The following is a 25,388-nucleotide window of genomic DNA, read 5'->3' as shown; positions in this document are numbered from 1 at the left end:
TAAGAAGCGCATCTTTCTCCCAAAAGTGCATTTTATGAAGCTAGTGCCACTTGGAGCTGAAGCCTAAGTGCAGGGGAGGAGAGCATCTAAAAACTACGTGCATCTTATGATCAGGCGTGTCTTATAGAGTGAAAAATACGATATCTCTCTTTTGTAACTGTGATGGAAGTATTGTTTCTCCATGGTGGAAAGCCTGCTGTTAATGCCAGTTTACTTGCTTTGGCCAAGATTTACCTTCATGGACCTTGGATCTGCCCCCTCCTATTCTGCAGCCTCAGCTTACTTTCCCGTGTCTCATCTTTTTCTCACACATAAAAGGGAAGCCCTCAATTTCTCAATTTTTTTGATGATTTTTCAACCATAAAACTCAGGTTTCCTCAATTCTAAGTGAAAAGAAACACAGGAACAGTAAGTAAACTAAATAACAATCTTAAAATATTTAATACTTTAGTGAATCTTTTATTGATCAGAGACATTCACATAACCTCAGGGAGAATTAGAAATGTTTTTGTGGGAATAAAAATAAAAAAAGTTTATTTTTTACTTTCAAACTAAGCCTTTAGAGCTCAAAGTAAAGCCTAAGGAAAGCTGAAAAGGGAGTTTCGTCAAGGCAATGGATTGGAAAGAAGAGGAATGTAGAGGTGTGGGCTACCAAGACTAGAATAGGTTGGGGATCAAGGTTCAGATATAAATCAGATGAAGTTGAGAAAACTCCAAAATGGCTAAGAAGGGGCAGAAGTCAGCACAGGAATCCAGCTGGGCCATCTCAGAGAAGCTCTACCCCACATTCTTTTCATCAGAAAAAGCCATTGCTATGGCAAGATGGAGCAAGTCTCTGAGCACTTGTCTACCTGACTTCTAAAACCTGCTCCTAATCATCAGCCTTTTTCACTTGGTGCCAAATATAGAACTCTCAGTGGACCACCATAAGTCCCTGATTTCTCATTGAGTACTCTACACAGTAGCTGGAGTTAGTAGAGGGGTGCCAGGTCATATGAATCCTCCAACTGTTCCAACTTGTGCTAAGTTCAGCCCATGGAAGCTTCCATGGCCTGAGGTGTTCTAATCTGTCTTCCTGACTAGTTCCTGAGCCTACCTGATACATTCTCTCCAAGAACTTTCCTCTCTACACTCCCACTTAGAGATCTTTGTGGCTGCATGGCAGGGTGCTTTCAATGTCTCATTCTCAGCACCTGGCCCTATTGCTCTACTGAACACTCCTGATTATCTTACTCTATCTTCCCTCTTTTTATAGCACTGATCTTCTCACATTTTATGCAAGAATTTATTGTACTTACTACTTTTTGTCTATCTCCTCTTCCCTCTCTGGAAAGGAAGTTCCACAAGGACAAGTACTTTAATTTTATCTACTGATGTATCTCAAGTGCCTAGAAGGTGCCAGATAATTATTTGTTGAATGAAAGAATTAGTAAGTAAATGGATTTCATCTCCCCATGGACCAGTGTCTACATGGTCCAAGCTAAGTAGCCCTGATTCATTGTTAAGAGTCTTTGCATTGTTGACTAATAGCTATCAATGGACTGTCTAGCAGGATTTGATACATAGATTTGCCTAAGCATCAAACATCCCCTTTAACTATTAAGGAGTCTTTGCTTCGTGGCAATGTCCTTTTGTCCTGTTTCATGTTGAAATGATTTTACTGAATATGGAAAATAATAGTAAATTTTAAAAACAAGTCAATTTTTGAATACATAGATAACCAATAAGAGAAATACCAGTAAGAATAACCAATAAGGGAAGAGTAAATGAGCCTGAACGGAGTCTATAGTTAATCCCATGACAATATACTCCAAGGGTGGAGAAACCCTGTATCTCTTAGGCCAAGGGAATTCCTTTTCGAATGACCCCAATATTTACTGTGCCTGTGCAGGAGGAAAAAGAAAAAAAACACAAAACAATTTTTTTATATCTATCTAGGTTTTGTCGATTTCTTTGTTTTAGTATGTTATTCAAGTTGTTGTCTCCATTTATATTATATTTATTTATTTTCTTCTTTTTTTTTTCTTTAGGTGCTATGCCATGTTTTTTATCTCAAGACCATGGCTTTTATGTGGTGTTTATTTTTATTGTTGGAGTGCTCACTGGATATTTTATTTGACACTTCATTTTGTACTGTTGAGGTGTTTCACCTTCTTTTTCCCCTTCATCTCTCAAACCGATGATGAGAGCCTCTAGAAGGACTCTGCCCATTTTCGACGTATTTGATTTTTACCCCAGTTTATCATTTTTTTCTTCTTCAAACAAAATCACATAACTTGAACTATCTAGTCCCGCCTCCCAATTAGAGGAGGAAACAAGGGAGGTACCAAGACCAAAACAGGTGTAGGACCACTAAGTAGTAAGCTAGGCTCAGAGGGGACCACGTAATCTAGCAGCCCTGGGGGTGAGAGAGGAGGATATGGGAGGTAGTATGGGAACGGAGGTGTAGGAAAGATAATTCGGTGATGGGAATCCCCCTGATATTATGTTAATATGTACCTAAAATATTATTGTCAACAACATGTAAGCCACTATGATCAAAATAAAATTTATATTAAAAAAAGAATAACCAATAAGAAAACCTGGTGGGGTGCGGGAGAGATAGCATGGAGGCAAGGTGTTTGCCTTGCATGAAGGACGGTGGTTTGAATCCCGGCATCCCATATGGTCCCCCGAGCCTGCCAGGAGCAATTTCTAAGTGTAGTGCCAGGACTAACCCCTGAGCACAGCTGGTGTGACCCCCACCCAAAAAAAAAAAAACCTGGAGAAAATTGAGTAAATGATAAATCCTTCATAAAAGGTAACATATAAATGGTCTATAACCATTGCAATGAGTTCATATACCATAAGAGAAATACTAGTTAAAAATACAATATGATGGGGACCGGAGAGGTAGCATGGAGGTAAGGCATTTGCCTTGCATGCAGAAGGTCGGTGGTTCGAATCCTGACATCTTATATGGTTCCCTGAGCCTGCCAGGAGTGATTTCTGAGCATAGAGCCAGGAGTAACCCCCGAGCACTGCCAGGTGTGAACCGAAAACAAAACAAAAAAAAAATTCTAATGTAATTCCACTAAATCCCCCCAAATGACAAAATGAAAAAGACAATTCTCATTGCTGGTGGGAATCAGAGCAACTGGAATTCACACATTGCTGGTGGATTGTAATTAGGGTTTCAGGAAGCAAATAACTGGAAGGGAGAATTAAACCAGTTTGGAGGTATAGTTTATGCTGTTTCTTAACTTGCTTTTGTAACTTGTTGGTTACAAAGACCAAAACTTGCTTTTGTAACTTGTTGGTTACAAAGACCAAACTTGCATGTTGGTATTAAATCTGTGAAAAATCCATTGAGATAATTATTCACATTATATTCACTATTTTTTCTCATGCTACCAAAGATTAAGCCCAGGTCCTCACAGATACAAGGAAATTGCCCTATCATTGAGCTCCCCAGGGAACATAATTTCTTCAGGAATCATCACAAGGTAGGCTTTCTCCACCTGTGAAGGGTGGAGCCTGATTCCTGCCATGTGCCTGAGTTCAAAGGAGACATTATAAAAGGCAGCTGCGTTGCTCCTTGCTTGGTTTCCTGCTTTCCTGTGTGAGGCAGCTGAGAAAGGCCACAGCAAACATAAACTCCTCAGGGCTCATCACAAGGTAGGCTGTTTCCACCCATGAATGGTTGAGCCAGAGCACCTTCTAGCCCATGAACCCCACCACAACACATAGTAAAAAGCCACACTACAAGCATGCCAATGGGGAAAAATACAGGACAACACCATGCATAGAGAATGAATATAGCAGCTTTGATGACCCAAAAAGTGTCAAACACATAATTAGCCTCTCAGATAAGGAGTTTAGAGAAGAAATATGGAGGATGTTCATAGAACTCAAAGAAAGCATAGATTGGGCTGAACAGACCACAAAGATATAAATCAGGAAACTTCAAACTGAAGTAACAGGACTGAAAAAATTGGTAGATAAAATGAAAACCTCAATGGAAAGCCTCTCCAACAGAGTTGGAAATGAGATGCAGAACAACTCTATACAGCAGAAGAGACTGGAAAAATACAAAGCAAATGATCAGACAATGGAAAAAATACTCAAAGAAATGGAAAAAATACTCAAATGTGAGTAGATGAAAATTTAAGTCTTTGATAAACTCAACAGAAACAACATACGAATCATTCGAGTTCCAGAGACCCAGGAAGAAAATTTCCAGAAAGAATCAACAGTCAAGGACATCATTACTGAGAAACTCCCAGAACTAAAAAATGGCATGGAACCAAACCCTACATGCCCAAAGAGTACCAGGTAAAAGAGACTTGAAATAAAGCACCCTAAGACACATCCTAGTCACAATGATGAATCCCATAGATAAGAATAAAATACTGAAAGCAGCAAGGGAAATTACATTTAAAGGAGCACCCTTAAGATTTACAGCAGATCTGTCACAAGAAACCCTAATGGTCAGAAGGCAGTGGGGGGATTTCAGGAAGTCATGGACCATCTATGTTGCATGTTTGGTCGCCTGAACCTCAGAACAACGACCACAGGTGCCGAAGTACTTCTTTGCACATTAAAGGCCAGGCCTGATCCAGAGTCTTTTCTGCACCACATAAAAACACTATTTGCTTCAGGACCTTGTGCCCCTAACTACTTTTTGTGTGAAAGCTTCATCTGGGTCCAGCACCCAAGTAATCCAGAGATTTCAATAGGCTCACATGTCATGACATCCAACACAGGCCAGCCACAACTGTCCCAGTGTCATCTTAGAGAAGCAACTCATATCAGCCAGAAGAGTTTCATGCAAGCACAGTTATGTGTTCACACCATGGGACAGAGCCCTCCGACCTCAACTGTCATACGTTGGATTGTGAGAACCAGGCTCTCTGTTAAAATGTGCTTGCCACAGTATATTTTGCACTGAACCCAGAGGTCTCTCCTAAACAAAGTGGTCCATCTCCTGGAAGACCTATCAAATGGTAACCTTGAACCTCAATACCACTGCCCCTTTGAAGCCTCATCCTCCACCCTTTCTCCCTAAGTAACTTGACCTTACCTGCAAGACCCTGCCCATTCCTGGGAGGGGTCTTGGAAAAGGTAGATAAGGTATGGACCAGAGGGGATTAGGGCTTTTTGGCCGGCTCCCGTGCGCTTCTGCTCTTTGGCCAGCATGGAGCCCAAAGGGAAGATGGCTGAAAGGAGTTAAGAGGCAGGACTAGCTAAGAATGGCTGAATGCTTGAAAGGTTATGATATAGGCCATACATGTGGTGGATAGGGATGAATAAAGCTGATGCTTCCTGATGCCTGTCTCTGGATAAGTGATTCCACCGTTCACCTAAACCTGGGACCCACCAGCTGAATGGGGGTTGCGGAGCCACATGGCCTGGGATGGCAGAGAGAAATCCACCTCCATCCATCTCCATCCACCACCATCTTTAATTATTTAATTCTACATCTGGCGCCCGGAACTCTGACCTGAAACCTGGACCCAAGAAAACAGCGAATATGGTGAGATTTCTGCTCTTCTGTTTGATTTTGGCTCTTTTCAGATGGAGTCAGCCCAAAGTGTTTGGCCACGTGAAGCCATGTTCAAAGATGGCCACGACCCCTTCTAGGGGCAAAAATATCAGTGAAACAGGGGAGTTGAAAACTTGTATCTCCCATCCAAGACTCAGGACTGAAACTTTGTTGCCGAAAATCCTTTTTCCAAAAACCTCGGCCTCCTCAGATACTGATGGAGGGCCTTAATTGGAAAAGGTTCAGAAAGAAAAAGCTTCTACAAGCAGACTGATTTTCTGAGAATGACCTTCGGCTTAAATTTGGATTTTGACTTTGGAAATTTCGGACTGGACTTTTAGAACTTTGAACATCCAAAAGCCCCCTGTAAAAAAGCTGTGGCCGCGAAACCTGCTTGCAAAGTGCCACCCAGAGGGGAAAAAAGGCAGCTGTAATCAGCCAAGAACTCCTATCCTGCAGCAAAGAAGCCGCGAAAAACTCCTTATCAGCCCAGAAGCTGCAATGCCTGTGGCTCGGCTCGGCTCCAGAAAAAAGGCAAGCCTGGAATCCACCCTCCAGATCACAAAGATGAAATGGTGCGAGCAAACCGGCCTGCAAAAAGTTTAAAGAAGCCACGTGGTGAGATCAGCGTGGACAAACCAGCATCTGAACTTAAGGTTTTAGGTGTAGGGACTAAGCGGGTAGTCATATTTTACTCATAGTTGGTGATGGGATAAGTTTTAGTTAGTTAGTGGTTTAAAAAAAGGGAGTAATAACAGTTTAGCCCAATTAAAGATCTGATTTCTAACCGCCTGCATCTTTGTCTTGATTAAGTCATTTTCTTTATAATTTAAATGTGTTTTCCATAGTTAATATTTTCAATTGCAAAATGTTTTACTGTGTGTATTTTAATGTACTTAGCCTGTTTTTAAAATGTATGTTATGTATTTATGCTGTAGTACTTGTGTGTAGGGAAGGTTAATAGCAACAGAAAGTTCCCCAAATATAGTTTAAAAGTATAGGAACATAAAAGTTCCGGAATAGTGCTTGGTAGAAAAGCATTAAGAAAATATTAAGTTACAGGTGGGCAGAAGAGTGCACAGACATTGACTGCTGAGCTAGGCCTATCATTAATAAACATGTTCTGGACTATAAATATAGGCTATCCTGAGTAGTAAACTCCCTGTGGGAGATACAGTTATGCTCCTCAGCCCAGGACTGACTTATCCTGGAATAATCTATATACTCCAAGAGACATTCCCCCACTCTATATCATTATACCTCCAAAAGTATTTTATTTTTTCATCACAGACAGAGATCAGCTGGCCCCCTCCTGTTCTGGGGTGGAGGGGCGAATCACCCTATGGAGCCTGCCAGGACTGTCCCTCAAAGGACTCTGCCCCTTCCTTTTTATTAGTCCACCTGATCTGTTAAAAATGATCTCAATAAAATTATTCCTTTGAGCATAAAAAAATAAAAGTCTTATTCATCACACCTGGTGATGAATATCGGTCACTATAACACTGTAATTCTATAACAATAAACCTCCAAATTGGTTTCCTAAGTAAAAGTTTGCTTCTTATTCACATAGGCTATTTCTTTAATGCTAGTGGTTAGTGGCTATCTTTCCACTTGGTGATTCGAGATCCAAGTTCCTTCTATTTTGTGACTTTTTTTCATTGCTTAGAACTGAACATCCCCAGAATCCAAGTCAGCAGAGGGGGAAGACAAAGAAGTCTTATTCTCTGTCAATTATTGATGGCCTCAACCATAAATAGGGTGGATTCAGATATGTGGTTTCAGCTAGACACAATGGGGATTGGGAAATGTAGTCTATGGCTGGGTAGTTGGTCTATGTTATTAAAAGAACAGTACAAATTTTGGTAGGCTATCTCTATCAGAATCAATAACTAAATATATTTTATAAACCATTGCTTTTTAGTGTAATGCCTTTCATTATACCATTCCTTTTCTTGAAAAGCCTCATTTCTTCCCACAAATCTTCCCTCCCCAACTGACAAACTCCTATCTAGTTCTAGAATTCACTTGAATGATTTTTAGTTCCATGAGCCCTGATGTTGATGCCATTTCTTTTCTGGGTATCTGCCTCTAAGACTTTGGTTAGTAGTCATCAAAACTTGTATCTGTTTCTAGCCAGAAATGGAACCCATATGGTAATATCTGTACCACAACACTTGCTGTTCTGAGTTCCCCGAGACTTGTTTGTAAGGGCTCAGGAAAAAAAGAAGTAAAAGGATGAAGGGGTAGAGAAGGAAGGAACTATGGACAATGAAGGAACATAGTAGGAAAATGCAACTCTTTCAATCTGTCACTCTACTAACAAGGGCAAGAGGGCTTTTTATTAGAGTTGTGTGCCTTGTAGGATCCCAGGAGCTAAACATCTGCCATTGTAGGCAATTTGTATTCTCATCCTTTTCTGTAAGATTTTTATAGATGGCCTTTAACAGCAGGCAAATTGGTACATCTTTACTCTCAATGTTGAGATTGATACTAATGTAAACAATTATTGAAGCTCCACATCTGAAAGATACCAAGGTTATTCTTAGGCTCAGTGCAATCAGATGTAACCTGATAAATTATAATTGAAGAGAGAGAAGATAGATAAAATAGCTTATTTTTAAAACTGGACAAGATTTATTGCTATAAAATGAAACTTTCAAGATGCAGTTTTGCACTATCTTAATTGAGATTCTGGCAATTAATTATTATGCCCAGAGAGGTATGTCAATCTTGCTTTTCTCACACAAAAGGAGGTCCTGACTAGCTAGCATAGGAGATACTGTTGCTCAGGAGTTGGATGCTTCCACCTTTCCCATCCCTCTGACTTTACAAACCAATACCAAAGAGTGAGCCCTTGTCTGATCTTTTGCTGAATTAAAAATAAAACAGTAGAAATTCAATTCATACTTGCTTGAGAAGTATCCATATTGTTTCCATCTAACCCAGAAAATTCCATTTCTATATTTACAGACACTTGTGTTCATCATAGCACTATGCACAATAGCCAAAACTGAGAAGTAACCCAGTGTACACGAACAGATGACTGGATAAATTATAAACACAGTGGAATATTACTTGGCTATAAGAAAAGATGAAATCAGGCTATTTTGTCACAATGTGGATGAATCTGGAATGAATCTGAAATACTGAGTGAAATGAGCCAGGAAAGGAAAGACACAATGTCTTCCTCATATATGTGATATGAAGAAACATGATAAGGGAATAAAGGTCTAATGGCAAGAGAAACTCAGAACTGGTTTAGAGAACTGAGTTTGCCACATCAAGTGTGGGAACACTGACACAATGATGGTGGAAAGACAACAATGGTTAAGGGTATAGAATTAGAATTCTGCATGAAATTCCATGAACAGCAATACTGTAAATCATGGTGTCTAAAATTAAAATTTGAAAATTTTAATTATTATTAAATTATTATTATAACACATTATTTTTATTTTTTTTTGAGACCATTGTGAATTACAAGTCTTTCATAGTTGTTTTTCAGGCATATAGTGACAGTGAATTAGGGCTATTTCCACCACCAGTGTTGATCTCCCTCCACCAAAATTCCCAACATGCATCCCATACCTCAACACTTAGACTCTTGGTCTACCAGTGTAACAGGTCCACTTTGTGTTTTAGCTTGTTACAGTTTGGGTCTCTTGATTCTATAGTCATTGATTTTGGCTTGGTATTTAGTTCTGACAATTTCTTTTCTACTCAATGCACCTGAGACCACTTGGCCCCTGGGTCCCATCCACTTTTCTTTTTTCAATTTGTAGGAAGACATAGGAATATGAGGCAAAACAAAGTGACTCATGTTCCAAGATTCTATTTTTAAAAAGGCAGGAGCACCTATCTAGAAGATCTAAATAAAATTTTAATAAGGGGGCAGATGTAGTAGGATTTTTTGTTTTGTTTGTTTGTTTGTTTTGCAACAAACAAATGTTTGGGGAAACAATGTTGGGGAAATTAGGAAGAAAATTTCCGTGGCCTAAAAGATACAGAGTGTCTCTACTCATGAAGCATACTGTCAGAAGACCAAATATAGGCTCCGGGCATGTTAGTTGTCCAACCCCAAGGTCTCTCTTATGGTCCCAGTAAAGTTTTACTCAGTCACAGTTGTCATAGTCGGTCTTCTGTAGTTAGAGATATTGGTTTTTGCACAGATCCTAGGACAAAGTCAGAGTATAACACATTATTTATTATTATTATTACTATTATTATTACAAAGTTGTTCATAGTCCAGTTGTTTCAGGCATTCAATGTTCCAACACCAGTCACACCACCAGTGTAAGCATATGTAATCAATGTCCCCAGTTTCCCTTTAAACCCCCTCCATCCTCTTAGCAGGCTCAAATTTACTTCATATTCCTCATTATAACAAAATGGTAAATGAGATTATCAGAAACTAGATCAATAAAAGTCCGTTTGAGATCATTGTTATATCTCACTGTCTGCAGATTTACTGAGTTGGTTGGTGCTGGTAAAATCTTCTTGGTTATTGTTTACTCTTATTGAGCTTGGTGGGTTTCTAGGCAAATTTCCCATGGAATATTGAAATTTTTAAATAAGACAACGAGGAGGTAAAGTACGTAGACAGTAGGACTACTGGGAGATTCTTCTCCAACTGGGAGATGAATCAGTCTTGATCTTGGTCTTGATTTGTAAATCAAATCTAATCATAAACAAGTTAATTAATGTTTTTCTGCCTTATATTTTTCTTCTTTAAAAAAGAACTAATATTATTAATGCTCTCTAATTACATCACATATTTACTATAGCTAGGAGAGACCAAGGCAGAGGAAGACAATCAGGTGCTCCTTGCTCCTTCGCAAGCCCTGAGTCTTCCCAAATGGAGGAATTAACTCTAACATTCATTCACCTGAGGTGTCGCATTCCTGGCATCTTTGTTGTTGGTCCTTCCACACAAAAAATTACCCATTCAGAAAAGCTGCCATCTATCAGAGCTGGAGCCCCAAGCTTAATTTAATGTCCCTTACACCTTTGGACTGGATATGTGTGTGACCAGGCTGTCCAGTGGGAAATTGATTATAGTCATGTCTTTAATGCCTGATCTCTCATTTTACATCTTGACCCACTTTTGAACAGGACCAGAGCCCTAAAAGTCGATTTGGTCTGATGCTTGATGCATTGTTTTCAGTAGCTTTCTTTTCCAAGACACGCTGGCTTCATTGATAAGTGTTGCTAGCTCTTTATCTACATCATTTTAGAATAGGTTTGCCAAGGCAACAGGATTCAGAATGATTCTCATTACTGTACATTTCCCTGACAAATGAGTGTCTGCATCTGCATTTATGTGGTCTCACCCAGTATAAGGCTCTCTCCTTTCTGCACCAGAATGCCAGACACTTAAGATTTTGGCAGGCACACAATTCAACATTTATAATTATATATTGTCTTCTAATAATTATATATTGTCTTATTGAACAATATAGCTGTGGGCATTCATGTCAGTCCACATTAGCGTTGCCTACGCTAACATCCTTCCTCGCTGGTGGGCCACAAATACACATTTTTAGATGCTATAGGGGGAAAAAATGAGGTGCATAGAAAAAAAGTGACTATATTTATATACCAACCCTACACTCTGATTCCTGATAACTGCCTCAGTTTCCATTACATGAATCCATTAATTCCCTTTCTGGATGGCTAGGACTGTTTTTGTTCTATTCTTCTACCCACTGCTTTCCCTAGAAAAGAAATATCATTATTCTCAGTGTAGTCAGAGTTTGACAAAGACCTAGTGAGCCAATTCAAACTGGGACAGATTCCTACATATTTTCTAAAAGTATGTATGGAGAATGAAACCACAATGTCAAAACAGTCTCCAACTCCAACCAGGATGCCTCATTCAATCATGTGCCTGCTCTAAAATCAGAACTATGAAATTCACGCTTGCTTCTTAGAGACACAACACCTTACTTTCCCTCTCCTCTAGGCCCTGAAGGAAATCCATAGTGACAGTAGTGCCAAAAGGGAATTTTTTAAAAATAATTCAAGCTCTCTCTGTGAATTATAATATGTAGGCCCCCTCTCCAAAAAAAAAATTTTAAATAGGCTTTGAAGGAGATAATTGGACTACACAAGTCTGGGGTTGTGCGCACTGGGTTGCATTTTAAAAGAATTGGTGACTTCGGGTCATTTTAATCAAGTTGCATGTCAGATTGCAAATTTTCCAAATTAGCTGTAGCTAGAGGAAAGCAAGATGTTGTTCTTCTTTCCTGAAGAATAAAAACAGATTGTTGTGACATACTCTCAGTCATAATGACAGATTGAAGCCGCTGTTTGTGGTATAAAGCAACTTTTCCCTCCCCCATCTCCAAATTGTAACACTTGATTGATTTCTGTTGCGATTTGGACATCTCCAAGTTTTGTCAGGGATGCTGATGAAGTTCACAAAAATCTTGAAAGTCAAAATCGCAAACACAAAGACTCATTTTGAATGAGGTTGATTTTCAATGGGAAAGGAAGCCTCTGGACTTCCTTTGCAGACAAGTGAGGAATGCATAGTTCAGATGCATAGTTCAGATGTTGTGCAAAGGCTGTTCCCAAAAAAAGAAAGGAGGGACAGTTGTCACTTATCTGACCTAAATACCCATCTGTGTCTGAACCAGGAATATTCCTAACAAACAAACATGATTTCAAGTCTCCTCAATATGGCTGGTATTGCAAGTGAATCCTATTGACTCCTTGCCACTCAGGGCCTATGTGCCCAACTTGCCCCAGTCATTTCAAAGGTAGACCCTACATTACAATTAGTCAGAATGGCATTGGCACAGAAGACTGCTTTATATAAACTAGAAAGAAAAGGTTTTAGAGCTGTCATTCATCTCTCAGTCAAGCAGTAAACAAAATGGCTTAAGTCTATGCTTTCAGAATCCAATAAAACGGAAAGTTTAATTAATATTTGCATAATGTAGGGGAGGAAACAGGAAGCCAAAGAATGAATAATTATGAGACATACTAGAGCAATTCCTTAAAATGTTTAAAAACCATAAAATAAAAGAACTATATTACCAATTTCTATTTTTCTCACCATATGATTCTTAACACATTCCTTTACCCTTTCAAACCCTTTGACATATTTTGAGATATATGTGTGTGTATATATATATATATATATATATATATATATATATATATATATATATATGCCTTTATGGAGTTAGAAGTGAAAACTAAATACCACAGGCAATTCAAGGATTTCCCTCTTCATCTTTTTTTAATTTTCTTTTTATATGATTTACATATTTATTTATAAAATTGACTAATATAAGAATATATAAACAGTATAATTGCATGTATAAGTAAAAAGACTTTTTTCTCCTCCACTTAGTGGTTTACAATTTTCAATAATATTACTTTACTTAAGTACATGGCTACAAAATTGTTCCTTTTGATTTTCAGTTATAGAATGTACACATCCTTCACCAGTGCACACTTTTTTTTGTCTTTTTTTTTTTTTAACCATACCCAGCGATGCTCAGGGTCTATTCCTAGCTTTGCTCAAGACGCCTTCCTGGCATGCTCAGAGGGCCATGTGGGATGCCGATGACTGAACTCAGGTCAAGGCAAGCACCCTACCCGCTGTTCTATCACTCTGGCCCCACACTTTACATATATATATGTCAAAATATGTCAAAATATATATATGTACATATATATATATGTACAATGAATGATCAACTGATGCCTTGATTATTTGGCCAAATTTCCTGAACAAGACATTGTCTTAGGTGTTCTGGTAAATACCAAGGATTTTCTGACAAGGTCAATTTTCTTAAAGGGCTCTCAGTCTTGTTGGGAGGCCATGGAATACATTATTAAACAGCTATCTATGATTAAATTTGTTAATGGAAGTAGCAGAGGTGAACTTTGTGGGCATTTAATGTTTGTAAATAACCAAGGGCTTAAAGAGCCCAGGAATGTGGAGACTAAGGTGTGAAAGGGGAAAGTTGAAAATGAATAAGGTATTTTATAAAATACAGTCTACCTACAGCATAGTGTTTCTGTGGTGAGAATTGAAGGATTAGATGAAGAAAATATGTTAAATTTAGACTATTAAAAACGTTCTTCTCTAAGCAATGATGAATGTACAAAGGTCCCATGAAAGTGGGCCTTAAAGAATATTATTCTGGGTCAGAGAGATAGCATAGTGTCGGGTGTTTGCCTTGCATGAGGACAACCCTGGAAAGACCGAGTTTGATTCCCAGCATCCCATATGGTCTCCTGAGCTTGCCAGGGGTGACTTTTGAGTGCAAAGCCAGGAGTAACCCCTGAGTGTTGCCGGATGGGGCCCAAAAACAAAAAAAGAAAAGAAATATTATTCTAATATCCTAATATAATCTTCTATATTCTTCTAAATCTTCTAAATAATATAAATCATAACATTATAAAAATCTAACTAGAGACATAGGACAGAGGGTAGAGCACTTGCTTTTCACAAAAGCAATCTGGGTTCAATCCCCAGAGCTACATATACAACTCAATCTGTGCCAGGATTAACCCCTAACCACAGAGCCAGGGATAAACCTGAACACTACAGGATATGGCCCCCAAACAAAAAAATATTGTTTTTCTTGTAGTTGTGTGAAGCCTGGATTGATCAGATGAACCTAAAAATAAAAAGACTAACTCAAGAACCAAATGTTCTTTTCCAGGCACATCCCCAGGGTCAAGTTAAAAGAAAAAGACCTTCAGATTGAATATAAAATATGACCAACCCAGAACAGACCCAGGTTCGATCCTCAGCAGCCCATATGCCCCCGCCCCAAGCCTGCCAGGAGTGATTTCTGAGCTCAGAGCCAGGGGTAACCCCTGAGCGCCAATGGGTGTGGCCCAAAAACCAAATAGAGAGACAGAGAGAGACAGAGACAGAGAGAGACAGACAGAGAGAGACAGAGACAGAGAGAGACAGACAGAGAGAGACAGAGAGAGAGACAGAGAGAGAGAGAGAGAGAGAGAGAGAAAGAGAGAGAGCGATAAAGTCTCAAGATGAACTGGAAGGAAGATAAATATGTCCAAGGGAGTTGATGTCTTTTGTGAATATATGCTTAGTTAATTACATTTAACAAACATTATTGTAAGCACATTCTGGTATTTTTATCACTGTACCCATATACAACAACCACCTGAAGTCACCATAATCTTCACCTATGTACACATAGATAGAAAGATTAAAGTCCCCTGCCCAGCCCTGCTGAAGCCCTGGCAGCTGCACAGATTCACCCTACAACTGATGCCCTACTACTGATCCAGCTTTCACTTTTCCACTAATCTCACAAAGACTCCTAACCACAAAAAATACCCTAGCATGCAGGTCTTATGGCTGACAATTCAGGCCAGGGTGGGTGGCACCCTCCATGCCTCTCTACTTCCATAGTCCAGTAAGTCACACTCAGGATCTACCCCAGTCACCATAGGAGCAAATTGGCCCAGTTCCAATGGCTCTCAGCATCCTGGACTGCACAGCCACTTATGCAGCCACACAACACCACCATAATTTTAATACTGACTTCCCAGTAGGCATGCATTAAATAAGATGGTGCAGAAATTATTATAGAAGCCACATTAGCCCAACAAACAAAACCAACAACAGAATGCTCAACTAGCAACAAACAGCTTAGTAAATCTTCAGGTAGTGATATGAAGACCCCATTGTGAGAGATGACAATTTTCACAAATTTTCTCTTAATCATGTTTTTTTTTGATAACTTCATTACCATTTTTGCTGTACAGATCAATATCAAGTAAATTATTTGTAACTGCCAAAGGAAACGCTTGGGGGAGGTTGGGAAAACTTGGGGGGGTGTAATTGTAGAGGAAATGTTACATTGGTAATGGGATTGGGATTGGAACATTGGAAACCAGAAATAACTGTATTATGAGCAACTCTGTAAAGCATGGTGTTTAAAAATAACAAAATTTAATTTAAAACATCCAAACAGAAAGACTGGTGAAAAAAGAAAACAATGGCTGCCAATGCTTCCCAGGTAGCTTGTGTATAGCTGATAACCTCTGTAGCATCCTCAGAAAGGTGAGGTGCAGATTGTCCTTTTTGCATGAACTACAGCAGCAAAATGCTACCCCCTACACTCTCTGACAGAAACGGCCCAGCTCTGAAACTTAACCTTATCAAACTTCTAAGCCACCACATTTGTTTCAGATCTATAAATCCTAGACCACACAGCAGCATGCAGCTGCAGCACACCTCAATATTTTATAGTAGTGTCAGCCCAGTAGTATCACAGGAAATCTGATAGGAAAGTTACATAGAAATCTACCAAGCTCTGTGAGCCTATAAAGTAACCAAAAAGGCTCAAATAACACCAACTACAGTTCAGTAAATCTTTAATCACTGACTTTAATAACACCATGGAAAGATATAACAGTCATTTCAAATTGACCCTTGTTAATTGAAGTTTTGATAATTCTATTTGTCTTTGTGTTATAACAAGTAATATGAAATAAATTTATTTGTGTCTTAGTGGAGGCAGGCTATGGTGGTAGGTGGGAGATTAGGGACACTGATGAAGGAAAGTCATATTAGTGGTGGGATTGGTGTTTGAATATTAATGTCTTAAATGACTATTATGGACAACTTGTTAAATCATGTATTAAATGTGAATTAGGATAAAGAAAGACAGACTGGTGCAGAGAGAGGACCAATCTTCTGCTTTCTATCATTATATTAGTATGAGCAATAGAAGACAAAGAAAAGGGAACAGAGATAAATTGTTGGGACTACATTAACTTGGAAAGCTCTTGTAAGCACAAAATAAAATACAAATAGAAAAACGATAGCCAGTTGAAAGAGTGATATTTGAACTTTATACAACTCATAAGAGGCTAATATTTAAGAACTCACACAACTTAATACACATGAACAATCCAATTAAAAATGTGCATAATATTTGAATAGCTACTTCCCCAAAGATGACATGCAAACGTGAAATAGGCTTGTAAAAACATTATGGTCACCAAGAAAATGCAGATGACAATGAGATACCATCTCATAAAAGTGAAATAGCTTACATCAAAAGCAATGATAACAAAAAGTATTGGAAAAAGTATGGAGAAAAATTATATTTTGTGTGATTTGAGTAGAAATTTATGTAACTATGTAGGGGAAATTTCATGGCTGTTCCTTAAAAAGCTTAAGATAGATAAGGAGGAGAAGGAAAAAAGTTGATGGCGGTGGGGATAAGAGATATATGAGAAGCAAAAGAGACAGGGGTCATGCAGATTCAGGTACATTGGTAATAACAAAAATTAAAAAAAAAAAAAAAACAAGAGATCCAAACTTCAACAACCAAACCTTAAAAGACATCTATCAAGATGCAAACTAAGATAGGGAACCTGGAAATACTGGTGGAGTGAAGTTGACACTGGTGGTGGAATCAGTGCTGGAACATTGTACATCTAAAACTCATGAATAGGGGCAGGAGTGGTGGCATAAGTGGTAGGGCATTTGCCTTGCACGTGCTAAACTAGGAGGGACTGCGGTTTGATCCCCCAGTGTCTCATTTGGTCCCATCAAGCCAGGAGCGATTTCTGAGCACATAGCCAGGAGTAACCCTTGAGCACCACCGGATGTGGCCCCAAAAGCAAAAAAAATAAAAATAAAATAAATAAAATTCATAAATAAATGTATATTAATATATTTTATTTTAATAATTTTTATTTTAAACACTGTGGTTTACAGAGTTGTTCACAATGTAGTTATTTCTATAATTTAATGTTCCAACACCAATGTAGTAGCATTCCCTCCACTATTGTCCCAAGTTTCCAACATCCCCCAAACCTGCCTACTGACACATATGAATAATTTACTTAATATTGGTTGGTATAACAAAATGATAATGGAGTTACCAAAAAAAAAAAAACCTGATTAAGAGAAAACTTGTGAAAATTGTCATATCTCACAATGGGGTCTTTATGTCATTCTCTGAAAGACTTACTAAGCTATTAATTACTAGTTGAGTATTCTGTTTTCGGTTCTGTTTGTTGAACTAATGTGGCTTCTATTATAATTTCACATCTTATTTGGTGCATTCCTACTGAAAAATCAGTATTAAAATTATGAAGGTGTCATGTGGCTGCATAAACTGCTGTGTAGAACAGGACTCTGAGGGTCAGAGGATCTGGACCAATGAGCTCATATGATAACAGTGGACATTCCTGGATGCAATTGCTTGGACACTGGAAGTACAGAATGTACAGAGGCTCAGTGGGGAGTGACCCATCCTGTTTCCAGAGCATTTTTGAATTTTCCAGCCATAGAACCAACAAGCCTGGAGATTTTTGTGCTTAGGTATTTCTGCAGAGATTAGTGGTTAGGTGTCTCTGTAGAGACTAGTGGGAAAATGGTGAAGCTGAGTCACTAACATGGCAGCGGTTGTAGGGTGAGTCTGTACATGCAACTGCCAGGACTGCAACAGGCACAGTGTGATCATCTGAAAGACTGGTATATCCATGAGTTCTTTTTTGAGAGACAGATGAGTCTAGGCATTGGCCCTGTGGGCAGACAATGGCTACATAAGCAGCATGTGTTGAGTGTGTCTGTAATACATTTTTTAAAAAAGAATATAAAGATAGGACTACATATGGTCCAGCAATTCAATTTTAGGGTTTCTTCACACAAAGACTATGAAAACATTAACATAAAAAGTTATATTCACTCTGCTTCTCATTGTAATATTTACAATGGTTGAAATAGGAAAGAAACCAAAGTGCCCATTGATAGATGATTGGAGGAAGGAAGGATCTCAGCTGAAAAAAAAATGTTAGCAAGGGCTGGTTTAGTTGAAGAGATTACTTATTCCTACTATCCCAGTGGAGGAGAGGAACAAATTAGAGACAGATTACAATGAAGGGGATATGATTGGAAGTCACTGCAATGAGTCTCAGAGAAAGCAAAGCCCAGCCATCTGTTGAGTAGTAATGGAAGTAGTGAGCATCTGAAAAGAGGAGAGCATTCAAGCACCTTGGAGGGAACAGAATGGAAGACGCCAGAGGAAAGTTTTAGCACAGAGAGCAGATGGTGAGAATTGGATAAAGAATCAAAGTAAACTAGGTGAGAGAATGAGTGCATTTAATAAAACAAACAAACAAAACCCAGAAAAGTCAACAGTGGGAAATATTCCCAGGCACACTCCCTCCCTTCTAATACTGATCTGAAATGAGGCCACAGTCCAATCAGGCTTCCTAATGTCCAATAAGACCATCAGTGCGCAGACTACTCCTCGGGGCTCCAGTCTTAGATTCAAGCTTTAATGAGTCACCTGCTCAATATTTTCCACTTCAGGCCTTGGCTTTCTGGGAACCTCTGTCCACTCAACTGCAAAATTGACTTAAGGGATCATGTCAATTGCCAGATGCTACAGAGCAGAGCAGAAGAGTCCAACTTCTGCAGGTAAACTGAACTGCCTGAAAGGAAACAAGCAGTGATTTCCCAGGGAGTTTCTCCCCCAATGTCATTATAATGTCAGCTTTTGACAGCAAAACTATTTCAGTGGCAGGCTCCAGAGTATCCCGTGGAAGTTCCTGGGTCTTATTAAAATGATGTCAGTGCATGTGATGTTTAGTGTCTCAGGCATATGAAAACCCCAGAGTGGGAGAACTCAGGGACTCAAAGTACCATGATGCCTACATCATGCATTTGACCTGTGGTGTTAACCTCAATCCCTTCAGGAATTTTAGATGGCACACAAACCACATCAAACTCAGCAATAGCGGATCCACAAGGAGTTTTTTCAGCATTGACTTTAAGCAGCATCTGTGTATTTGGGAAGTGCTACCTTTTGTTTCTCTCACATTTTTTTCAGGCAGTAATTGACTATATAGAGAGAATATACAGGCTAAGATAATTTTTTTTTAAATATGGAATGCTTCACGAAATTGCGTGTCATCCTTGCGCAGGGGCCGTGCTAATCTTCTCTGTATCGTTCCAATTTTAGTATATGTGCTGCCGAAGCGAGCACAGGCTAAGATAATTTTTTAGCAAGTGGTTTTGGGTATGACTCTGATTCAAATTCCAGCACCCCATACATGGACCCCCAGGACCACCAGGCATGACCCTTTAGCATAGTCAGGTGTGGTCCCTAACACACACACATACACACACACAATGGTGCCTGGTTCCTTAGCCTTGGTAAAAGGTACCTTCTGCAGCTACTACTACAAGTCTTACACATCTGATCTCCTGTCATCACCTTTTATTTTTAAATTTAGTCACCATGAAATTGCAAAGTTATTCATGATTGAGTTTCAGGCATAATGTTTCAACACTGGTCTCTTCACCAGAGTCCACTTTTAACCACCAATACCTCCCCAACTTCTCCTCACTCCCCATTTGTCTCCCACCTACGAGTCTGATTCTATCAAAGGTGTTTTCTTATTAAATAAGTTTTTACATTGTAATTTGCAGTACTAATGCTGATAGGATTTTATAATAACACTTTACCACCTTTCGGCACCACCTCCTCCTCCTAGCTGAACACTTACCTCCACCATAGACAATGCTCCCTCCATGTCCTATTCCCAACTCCTCAAGTGGCATGCTTACAACTGAATGCCAGTTCTCACATTCTTTGTTTCCATTGTCTTTGAGTATTAATTATTCCACCACATACTTATATCCTTCTTATCAGAGAGATTATACTATGTCAGTCTTTACCTCTGACTACCTCATGTCATTTTTTTCACCACCCCATGAAACTGGAGTTCTCATCTTTATTCATATAGATTGAAGTCATGGAGATTGGTCAGTCAGTGAAAGAATGAACTCAAGTCTGTGTGGTTCCCATGTACCTGCTCTTAACCTCTACATCCTAGAATAACCCAGGGGTGATGGGGGTAAATAAATTTATCACTAATACATGCAGCTCAGCCTCATTGCTCTCACCTAGGCTCCCTTTACCAGCAATATCAACTCGGAGCCAACTCAGACTCTAAGCAGAAACAGATTGTTCACCCAGCCTTTACGTGTTGGAATCATTATTCTGAATATACTATGAGCATTCGCTGCCGACATCACATGGGTTTGGTACCTACATCTCCCTGCTTCGCATATCCCCTCTACATTTATACAGCAGCATACTGGGGAGGCTACTCCAAAGGTTAGTGCCGCTTTACCTGTCAATAGTAAAGAGGATCTGGAGAAGAAAGAAGAAAATAATAATCAGTGTCACTGTAAGACATCATCCCATCAACTTAGGCTTCATAGAAACCTAGAGCTACTGTTATACCCTTTTCATTTAGGGGAAGAAAGTGATATTTTTGTTTTTTTTTTATGTTAATTTTGGTAGGAATTACATGTGGCCATTCCAGATGAGGCTGGGGGTGGAGGGGAGGTGGCAAACAGTACAGGAAATCAAACTCTAGCCTCACACATGGTCTACTACTTGAGGTATTTCTTCAGTTCTGATGTTTTTTAAAAATTTTTGTTATTTTGGATAACACCTAGCAATGCTCAGAAATCACTTCTGGTGATGCTTAGGGGACCATATAGGATGCTGGAAATTAAATCCAGGTCAGCCGCATGGAAGACAAAAATAATTTATGTGATATTGGTTTCTAAGACCACATGCTTTAGAAACAAACCATTTTATGACTATTCAAATGCACAGTACCATGCCAACCATCCAAGTGCTACTATCCCACAGTACCTGAGATTCTTCTACCCAGAAACCCTCTCCCAGCCCTCCTTCTGGTAATATCTGCTCTGTGCTCTCAATCCAAGGGGATAATCTTTGTTTAATTTTACCTATTTTCTTGATTTGTTTTTTGTTTGTTTTTGTTTGGGGGCTACATTCTAACTGCTCAAAGCAAATTTATGTTTCTGCACTCAAAGATCATTAAAAGTGCTCAGGGACCAGATGTGGTATCAAGGATTAAATCTGGGTTGACTACATGTAAGACAACAGCCCTACCCAATATACTGATTTTTGTTTTTGTTGCTTTTGTTTTAGAACCACACCCTGCAGTGCTCGGGCCTTACTCCTAGCTCTACACTCAGGGGTCACTCCTGGTGGAACTTGGAGTATCATCTGAGGTGCTGATAATCAAACCCAGGTCATCCATGTGCAAAGCAAATACCCTAACCATTGTACTATCACTCTGGCTCCATCCAATGTACTATCTTTCCAGTCCCTGATTTGTTTATTTATACACCAAATGTGAATGGTGTATATTGGATATTTGTCCATCTGGTTTTGAATGACTTTGCTTAATAAGAACCCCCCCCCATCAAGTTCTATCTAAGTAGTCAAAAATGGCAAGATTTCATCTATTCATATAGCTGTGGAGTTTATCATTGTGAATATAGACCACATCATCTTTGTTGTTTGTTTGGGGACTAATCCTGAGAGTGCACAAAACTTATTCCTGATCTGTGCTCAGGGATCACTCTTGACAGGCTCAGAAGACCATATTGGGTTCGGGGATCAAACCTGAGATGGCTGTGTGCAAGGCAAAAATCCTACTATATCTCTGACACAGGCCCCACCGTTTTTATCTATTTACCTTCTGTGGCACTTTGTTGTCTCTGTAAAACAGGATGTATTTAATATTTAATACAACAGTCTCCACATCCAGACTCTTGTGAATATTGCTCCAATACACAGAGGTGTATATAGCTTTTTGAATCATATTTGTATGTTCTTTCTATTCCCATCTTAATAAGAAGGAAGAAATGGTGATTCAAAGAGGTGGTCTCCAAAGATACCCCAATTAGTTAGTGATAGAGCTTGGACTAAATCTTTTAATTCTCTTTCTCCAAAACATAGGCCTTCCAAGTCCCACCCTAATCCTCCTCCTACTTTTACCAGACACACTTTTTTTTGTTTGTTTGTTTTGGGGCCACACCCGGTGACGCTCAGGGGTTACTCCTGGCTATGCGCTCAGAAGTCGCTCCTGGCTTGGGGGACCATATGGGACGCCGGGGGATCGAACCACGGTCCATCCTAGGCTAGCGCTGGCAAGGCAGACCCCTTACTTCTAGCACCACCATGCTGGCCAGACACACTTTCAACTCAGACTAAGTTCACTCTAGTTTTAACCTTAACCCTGAAGAAAGCTGCACTGCCGTGAGGTTTGCTGATTCAGATTTACATCAGTGGGTCAACTAATAAAGAACAATTAAAAAATTTGGTAGTTCCAGGAATCAAACCTAGAGCCCTTAATCTACAAATGTTCTACCTTTTTGTCATCTCCATACCTCAAATGAGTATTTTCAACATCTTTTGTTTTTATAATTTTTATTTTGATCATAATGGCTTACATATTGTTGACAATAATATTTTAGGTACATATTAACATAATATCAGGGGGATTCCCATCACCGAATTATCCTCTCTACACCTCCGTTCCCATCCTACCTCCCATATCCTCCTCCCTCACCCCGGGGCTGCCAGAATACATGGTCCCCTCTGAGCCTAGCTTACTACTTAGTGGTCCTCCACCTGTTTTGGTCTTGGTACCTCCCTTGTTTCCTCCTCTAATTGGGAGGCGGGACTAGATAGTTCAAGTTATGTGGTTTTGTTTGAAGAAGAGAAAAATAATAAACTGGGGTAAAAATCAAATACGCCGAAAATGGGCGGAGTCCTTCTAGAACAGGGGTCTCAAACTCGCGGCCTGCTGGCTGTTTGCGGCCCTCTGTACAACATTTTGTGGCCCGCGCCAGCCTTCAAATATCGCAGTATTCGCGATTATTCGCTTACCAAATAATCGCAATAAAAATCGCATTAGTAAGAAAAAAAATCGCATTAAACATTTGTATACCCCGAGCAGTTCTGTTCCCGGTATGCAACTGTTTAATAAGATTTTTTGCCATTTTTTTTCTTACTAATGCGATTTTTTTATTGCGAATATTCGGTAAGCAAAATCCCTTATGCGGCCCTGCCTCACCCCGACTTTGCCTCCTGCGGCCCCCAGGTAAATTGAGTTTGAGACCCCTGTTCTAGAGGCTCTCATCATCGGTTTGAGAGACAAAGGGGAGAAAGAAGGTGAAACACCCCAACAGTACACAAAGAAGTGTCGAATAAAATATCCCATGAGCACTCTAACAATAAATATAAGCACCGCATAAAAGCCATGGTCTTGAGATAAAAAACATGGCAGAGCACCTAAAGAAAGAAAAGAACAGAAGAAAAAAATAAAAATAAATATAAATGGAGACAACAACTTCAATAACCATACCAAAACAAAGAAATCGACAAAACCTAGATTGATAAAAAAAAAAAGAAAGAAAGAAAGAAAGAAAAGGAAAAAAGAAAAAATTGTTTTGTGCTTTTTTTTTCTTTTTCTTTTCTTTTCTTTTTTTTATTTTTTTCCCTACTGCACAGGCACAGTAAATATTGGGGTCATTCGGAAAGGAATTCCCTTGACCTAAGAGATACAGGATTTCTCCACCCCCGGAGTATATTGTCATGGGATTAACTATAGACTCCGTTTAGGTTCATTTACTCTCCCCTGGATGCTTTCATGGTGTTTGAAAGACTTCTGCTCCATCCTGGGTGATAAAATCAGATCTCTGTATCTAGATATCTTAGTATCTGCACAGGTCAAGGGGTGGAACTTATGATGAAGCCTTTCTTTGTGGTTTTTAGAAGATCTGTTTTTTTAATCTGACTTCTGTGGTTGGTGGTCTTGGTCTTTGCACTGATCCTAGGATGGAGCTTAGGATAGCGTCTTTCATTATGTTTCCAGAAGACCCAATCCGTTGCAATTGTCTCAGACGGACCCTTGAAACTGGAGATCATGGTTGTTGTGCAGGTCGTAGCTCAAACCCTAGACTAGGGCTTTTTTATTGGTCACAGGATACATACAGTCCGGTCATGGTTCTATCAGCCAGTCATCTGAAAAACACGATCTTGGCACTTGGATAGACCAAAGGGTGATAAGTCTTCTGATTTTGTCTTATTGTCAGCTGGAGGGGTAGGATAACTTGCTGTTAGGTCAAGTTGTTCCCATTTTCCTCGTCAGGATATCATATTAGAGCTGGCACTTGTTGGTGTCTGAGCAGTATTAAGGATGTCCCAGATGGGATTTTTTTCCTGTAGCTGTCGTGAAGAACTGCGTCATTTCTATGTCTGGGATCCAGGGTTCAAGGCTGGACGGATGGTCAACATCTACTTTTAAGTGGGTTGTTTTTTTTAACCAAAAGTTGATGAACATTCAAGATAGTAAATATGGGAGAAACAAGTGTAAATGTGAAAGAAAAGAAAAGCATCCAGGCTGGCCCTGTGGGGTGCTGGGCAGGAGCAGACAGGAGTGGTGCAGGGAGTGTAGGAGGACCACGAGGATCAGTACTGTGAACTCAAGCTAAACTGGGTCTTCCTTCTTGGGAAGGGTGGCATGACCTGGAAGTGTACCAATTCTGAGAAAGAAAGAGATAAGCAAAAGGTAAAGAATGTACAAGCGGGGCCGGGAAGGTGGCGCTAGAGGTAAGGTGTCTGCCTTACAAGCTCTAGCCAAGGAAGGACCGAGTTTCGATCCCCGGCGTCCCATATGGTCCCCCCAAGCCAGGGGCGATTTCTGAGCACATAGCCAGGAGTAACCCCTGAGCGTCAAACGGGTGTGGCCCAAAAACCAAAAAAAAAAACAAAAAAAAAAACAAAAAAAAAAAGAATGTACAAGCAACATAAATATGATAATGGAGAACAACAATGGCAGGGAAGGAAAGAGAGGGAAATAAAAGTAGAAGACACAAAAGGTTGCTTGAGCAAGGTACATGTGTTGATAATTAGGACTTCATGAGAAGCTACAAACCACCATATGTGTGTGACCATCCCTCCAAGAAAGAACAAAAAATGGGCATATAAAAGCCTTACCCCAACAT

The 25,388-nt window shown here is 39.5% G+C and overlaps 1 non-coding gene across 1 annotated transcript; it reads right to left on the bottom strand.

Moving 5' to 3' along the window:
• Window positions 1-19,423: 19,423 nt before the first annotated feature.
• LOC126016923 (U6 spliceosomal RNA) lies at window positions 19,424-19,530 on the bottom strand. The gene has a single exon (XR_007498607.1). It is a non-coding gene; the product is annotated as a U6 spliceosomal RNA (small nuclear RNA).
• Window positions 19,531-25,388: the final 5,858 nt, after the last annotated feature.

This window comes from Suncus etruscus, chromosome 8 (genome assembly GCF_024139225.1).
Source record: "Suncus etruscus isolate mSunEtr1 chromosome 8, mSunEtr1.pri.cur, whole genome shotgun sequence".
In the NCBI taxonomy this organism is placed as follows: domain Eukaryota; kingdom Metazoa; phylum Chordata; class Mammalia; order Eulipotyphla; family Soricidae; genus Suncus; species Suncus etruscus.
The sequence above is the reverse complement of the archived record's forward strand: the minus strand, read 5'-3'. Positions and strand labels throughout refer to the sequence as shown.